The sequence below is a fragment of the Schistocerca gregaria genome, chromosome 2 (genome assembly GCF_023897955.1).
Source record: "Schistocerca gregaria isolate iqSchGreg1 chromosome 2, iqSchGreg1.2, whole genome shotgun sequence".
In the NCBI taxonomy this organism is placed as follows: domain Eukaryota; kingdom Metazoa; phylum Arthropoda; class Insecta; order Orthoptera; family Acrididae; genus Schistocerca; species Schistocerca gregaria.
Genome location: NC_064921.1, coordinates 163,291,748 through 163,297,220, shown reverse-complemented (window position 1 = coordinate 163,297,220; position 5,473 = coordinate 163,291,748). Strand labels below are relative to the sequence as shown.

General features: G+C 46.0%; 2 pseudogenes; both read left to right on the top strand.

Moving 5' to 3' along the window:
• Window positions 1–2,949: 2,949 nt before the first annotated feature.
• On the top strand, window positions 2,950–3,067 carry LOC126337460 (5S ribosomal RNA; annotated as a pseudogene).
• A 2,039-nt stretch (window positions 3,068–5,106) lies between these two features.
• On the top strand, window positions 5,107–5,224 carry LOC126337273 (5S ribosomal RNA; annotated as a pseudogene).
• Window positions 5,225–5,473: the final 249 nt, after the last annotated feature.

Below are 5,473 nucleotides of genomic sequence, written 5' to 3'. Positions count from 1 at the left end.
TTGCACCCTAGACGACTATAAAACCGTGTCCCAGTCAGATGAGTCCTGATTTCAGTTGGTAAGAGCTAATGGTAGGGTTCGGATGCGCCGCAGACTCCATGAAGCCATGGACCGAAGTTGTCGACAAGCCATGGTGCAAGCTGGTGGGGGCTCCATAATGGTGTGACTGGGTCTTCTGGTCCAACTGAACCGATCTTTGGCTGGGAATGATTATGTTCGGTTAGTTGGAGACCGTCTGCAGTCATTCATGTTCATCTTCCCAAATAACGTTGGAATTTTTATGGATGACTATGCACCATGTCATCAGACCACAGTTGTTGGCGACTGGCTTGAACATTCTGGACAGTACAACTTTGCCTGCAGCGTCTCTCCTGGACTTGTAACCGTATCAGTTGCACCCTAGACGAATGTAAAACCGTGGCCTAGTCAGATGAGTCCTGATTTCAGTTGGTAAGAGCTGATGGTAGGGTTTGGATGCGCCGCAGACTCCATGAAGCCATGGACAGAAGTTGTCAACAAGCCATGGTGCAAGCTGGTGGGGGCTCCATAATGGTGTGACTGGGTCTTCTGGTGAAACTGAACCGATCTTTGGCTGGGAATGATTATGTTCGGTTAGTTGGAGACCGTCTGCAGTCATTCATGTTCATCTTCCCAAATAACGTTGGAATTTTTATGGATGACTATGCACAATGTCATCAGACCACAGTTGTTCGCGACTGGCTTGAACATTCTGGACAGTACAACTTTGCCTGCAGCGCCTCTCCTGGACTTGTAACCTTATCGGTTGCACCCTAGACGACTGTAAATCCGTGGCCTAGTCAGATGAGTCCTGATTTCAGTTGGTAAGAGCTGATGGTAGGGTTCGGATGCGCCGCAGACTCCATGAAGCCATGGACCGAAGATGTCAACAAGCCATGGTGCAAGCTGGTGGGGGCTCCATAATGGTGTGACTGGGTCTTCTGGTGAAACTGATCCGATCTTTGGCTGGGAATGGTTATGTTCGGTTAGTTGGAGACCGTCTGCAGTCATTCATGTTCGTCTTCCCAAATAACGTTGGAATTTTTATGGATGATTATGCACCATGTCATCAGACCACAGTTGTTCGTGACTAGCTTGAACATTCTGGACAGTTCGAGCGAATGATTTGGACACCCACGTCACCCGACATGAGTCCCATCGAACATTTATGGGACATAATCGAGAGGTCAGTCCTGCGCCGGGAACTCTTTCGCAGTTATGGACAGCTATAGAGACAGCACGGCTGAATAATTCTTCTAGGCGCTTCCAGCGAGTTGTTGAGTCCATGCCACGTCGAGTTGCTGCACTGCACACGGCAAAAGGAGGTCCGACACGATATTAGGAGCAACCTCATGACTTGTCACCTCAGAGTACTTTTGGTTTGTACTGTTGTTGGTGAGAGTGTGGAAATTCTACTTTCCGATGGCGCTCTGTTGTTGTAGAGTTAACACTGAATGGGGTAATATTGGCTCTGAGCACTATGGGACTCAACTTCTGAGGTTATTAGTCCCCTAGAACTTAGAACTAGTTAAACGTAACTAACCTAAGATCATTACACACATCCATGCCCGAGGCAGGATTCGAACCTGCGACCGTAGCGGTCTCGCGGTTCCAGACTGCAGCGCCTAGAATCGCACGGTCACTTCGGCCGGCAGGGGTAATATTCGCCAATGCATTTGCGTTTGCTGCGATTGCAATCGTTTGTGCGATGTGGCTGGGGAAGACTTTTATTTCGCGAATCATGATGTAGAAATTTAATTCGTGGTTAGTAGAAAATTACCTGGGTAACTATTTCATGATTTCCATACATGAAGTGAGGAAATGATTACCTCACTCTTGATCTTTCTCAATGTACTGAATGCAAGAATAAAAATTTTCTAAAAATGTTTAATACATGGGAGTCCTGTTTCTATTAGTGACAACAGATCTGATAGAGACTTCCTCAAACGTTCAAATACTAAACCTGATAATTAGTCATGCTTTCGCAGATGAAATGCAGTAGGTTAACTGAAATAGGGTTTTTGATTTACATAATACTGAGATGGAGGAGATAGGGGATCCAGTATTAGAATCATAGTTTAAAAGAGCAATTAGCGGCTTAAGGTCAAATAAGATAGAAGGTATAGATAACATTCCATCAGAATTCCTAAAGTCGTTTGGGGAAGTGGAACAAAACGACATTCACGTTGGTGTGGAGAATATGTGAGGCTGGCGATATACCATCAGTCGTTCGGAAAAACATCATTCACCCAATTCCCAATACTGGAAGAGCTGACAAGAGCGAGAATAAACGCACAGCTCTTATATCCAAGTTACTGACAAGATTAATGTACAGAAGAATGAAAAATAAAACTGAGGATCTGTTGGGTGACTATAAGTTTGGCTTTAGGAAAGGTATAGACACCCGAGAGACAGTTCTGAAATTGTGGTTGATAATGGAAGAAAAATCAAGATACATCCATAGGATTTCTCGACCTGGAAAAAGCTCTCTACAATGTGAAATGGTCAAGATGTTCAAAATTCTGAGAAAAATAGGGGTAAGCTGTAGGGAAAGACTGGTAATGTATAAGAAACACCAGGGAACCATAAGAGTGGAAGACCAAGAACGAAGTGCATGGATTAAAAAGGATGTAAGGCAGGGGTGCAGTCTTTCGTCCCTATTGTTCAATCCATACATCGAAGAAGCAATGATGGAAATAAATGAAAGGTTCAAGAGTAGGATTAAAATTCAGGGTGAAAGAATATCAATGATAAGATTCGCTGATGACACTGCTTTTCTCAATGAAAGTGAAGAATAAACTCACGATATGTTGAATGGAATAAACATTCAAATGAATACAACATACGGATTGAGAGTAAATCGAAGAAAGACGAAAGTACTGAAAAATAGAAAGGAGAACAGTGAGAAACTTAACATCAGAAGATAAAGTTGGTAACGGCCTTACCGCAGTGGATACACCGGTTCCCGTCAGATCACCGACGTTAAGAGCTGTTGGGCGTGGTCGGCACTTGGATGGGTGACTCTCCGGGCGGCCATGCGCTGTTGCCATTTTTCGGGGTGGACTCAGCCTCGTGATGCCAATTGAGGAGCTACTCGACCGAATAGTAGCGGCTTCGGTCACAGAAAACCATCATAACGACCGGGAGAAAGGTGTGCTGACCCCACGCCCCTCATATCCACATCCTCAGCTGAGGATGACACGACGGTGGGATGGTCCCGATGGGCCACTTGTGGCCTGAAGACGGAGTGCTATAAGTAGATAATGTTAAGAAATGCTGCTATCTAGGCACTAAAATAAACCATGACGAATGGAGCAAGGAAGACATCAAAAGCAGACCAGCAAGAGACATCTGCTACTATCAAACGTAGGTCGTTATCTGAGGAAGAAATTTCTAATAATGTACGTTGGGAGCACAGTATTGTATGGCAGTGAGACAAGAACTATGGGAAAACCGGAACAGAAGAGAATCGAAACGTTTTAGGTATAGTGCTATAGAGTAATATTGAAAATTAAGTGGTCTAATGCTTAATGGAATGAAGAAGTCGTCCATAGAATAGGCAAGGAAAGGGACATATGGAAAACACTGACAAGAAAAGGGGACAGCATGGTACGACATCCGGTAAGACATCAGGGAATAACTTCCATGTGACTACACGGAGATGAAGAGGGTAAAAACTGTAGAGGGAGACACAGATTGGAATACATCCAGCACATAATTGAGGACGTAGGTTGCAATTGTTACTATAAGATGAGAACGTTGGCACAGGAAAGGAATTAGTGGCAGGATGTAGCAAACCAGTCAGGAGACTGATGACCACAAAAAAGGAAAAAAAAGAAAATACTGGACCTTCACATCCTCCTACACATTTATCATTGAGTGATTTAGTATCTTGAAGCACATTACAGGTCGGGAGGTAGAGCAGAGCTGGGCTTCGTTATCTTTGTTGTGCAGGTAAGAATTAATATTAGGGCCATAACAAAACTTTATTTGGAGTATACAGGGAATAGTGAACATTTACACGTTATGTACGCTGCCCAGTCACATTAGTGTGTCCACCCGTCCCCACATCGTGGTCTTGCGGTAGCATTCACGCTTCCCGCGCACGGAGTCCCGGGTCCGATTCCTGGCGGGGTCAGGGATTTTTTCTGCCTTGAGATGACTGGGTGTTATGTGTCTATCATCATCATTTCATCATCATTGACTCGCAAGTCGCCAAAGTGGCGTCAGCTAAAATGGACTTGCAATTCCGGCGACCGAACACTCCACATGGGGTCTCCCGGTCAACAATGCCATATGATCATTTCATTTCAATGTGTCCACCTTGTAAAAAAGCCTGAATAAGCAACTTAGGCAGCACGGACAGCTGTGAGACATCCAGAAAGAGAATCATTGAGGTCTCCAGATTACCGAAAGAGATCTGGTGCCACAACAATTCAAGGGCCGTAGCCAGGTTTCTCAGACCTTGGTCGAAGTGGTCCCACAGAATCTCAATTGGATTTTAAGCCAGGAAGTTTGGTGGCTAGGAGAGTGAGATAAACTCATCACACACCTGCACTACGAGCTGTGTGACAGGTTGCATTGTCCAGTTGATAAATACTATCGTGCCGAGAAAAATCGGACTTCTTGTTGGGGTGAACATGATCCACAAGGATAGATTCCTACTTGCGTTGATCCACTGTGCCTTCGAGGATGACGAGGTCACCCAGGGAACTTTCCCCAGATTGTAACTCTCCCTGCTCCGGCCTGGACCTTCCTGACCATTGGAATGGGCCACTTATTGTCATTCAATGGACGTCCAGTTACGGTACTGGCGTGCGAATTCCAGTCATCATCGCCAGTGAACAGTAGACAGCATGGGTACAAAAACCAGGCGCCTGCTGTGGGAGGCCCATACCCAGGAACGTTCGCTGAACGTCATTGAGTAGACACTGCCGATAATCCTTCGGCTCATGTGGGTTGGGTAGATGCTCAACAGTTGCATGTCTATTCGCCCGTCCACATCTCCACATCTGTCGTTCATTCCTGTCATCTACGGTGCACCACTGCTGCCTCCGCATCGCTTTTGGGTATCGCCATTTTGCCATGGCTAACAGCCTTGCCGCAGTGGTAACACCGGTTCCCGTCAGCTCACCGAGGTTAAGCACTGTTGGGCTGGGCTAGCACTTGGATGGGTGACCATCCGGTCTGCTGAGCGCTGTTGGCAAGCGGGATACACTCTGCCCTCATGAGGAAAACTGAGGAGCTACTTGATTGAGAAGTAACGGCTCAGGTCTCGTAAACTGACATTCGGCTGAGAGAGCAGTGTGCTCACCACATGCCCCTCCATCTCCTCATTCATCCATGCTTGTGGGCGTAGAATGACACGGCGGCCGGTCGGTACCATTGTGCCTTCCCAGGCCTGTTCGGACGGAGTTTAGTTTAATTTTATTTCATTTTTCCATGCATTGTATAC